An 840-nucleotide genomic window follows, 5' to 3' on the forward strand; every position below is an offset into this window, starting at 1 on the left:
TGCTCTCTCAAAAATAAATAAACTTAAAAAAATGTTTTAAAGTCCTTATATAATTTGAATGCATAATTTAAATACCTCACATTACCAAAATAGTTAACCAGTTTTCTTGGTTACGGCGTAATTTTCTTCCTCATTAAAAACTGCAATCCTGCCAACTTTAAAGCTATATAGCTTCAGCTGTTTATTTTTATATTATACCAAAGAAAAGAAGAATTGTTTTTTTCTTCCAAATGAAGAAAAGTTATCTATTCACATTCTTAAGACTCAACATCATATGAATGGATCCTGCACAACTGTAGTTTTAAAGGAAATAAAGGGTCTTTGAACACAGAGCAAGTTCTACCCACAAGAAGTGATGAGGATAAAATTTATGAAATACTGATAAGAAACTAAACTTGCAATGTAATCCTTCATCTAACTACTGGATTCGTGATTGTAAAAGTGTTATTTTTAAAATTGCATTCAATTTAATGTTAAAAAAAATGTAACCCTCCCTTTCCCTCCTGTGCTTAAAAAAAGTGCCTTAGCAGTATTTTAGCATTATTTTATTTTAGCACAGCTCCTTTTGGTCTATCCAAACTTAGCTCCTGTGGCGACCCTTCAGAACAATGTGACCCATAAAATGTAGTTGTGGAGAAAAACAGTCCAAAACTATATAATAATTAATAAATGATTAATACAGCTCTAAGAAATACACATTGTGACATCTCTCCTGAAAGTGGTTGATTTAAGACTCGGGAGCCCGGCAGCGGGGAATGCCTGGCCCACCCTGGGCGGAACCCTGCCTACTTCTTTTATGTGGACTTCTTCGCTTCCTCAGAGACCACCTGTTCAGATGAA

This window comes from Hyaena hyaena, unplaced genomic scaffold, assembly GCF_003009895.1.
Source record: "Hyaena hyaena isolate Hyena2069 unplaced genomic scaffold, ASM300989v1 scaffold_1264, whole genome shotgun sequence".
Lineage (NCBI taxonomy): Eukaryota > Metazoa > Chordata > Mammalia > Carnivora > Hyaenidae > Hyaena > Hyaena hyaena.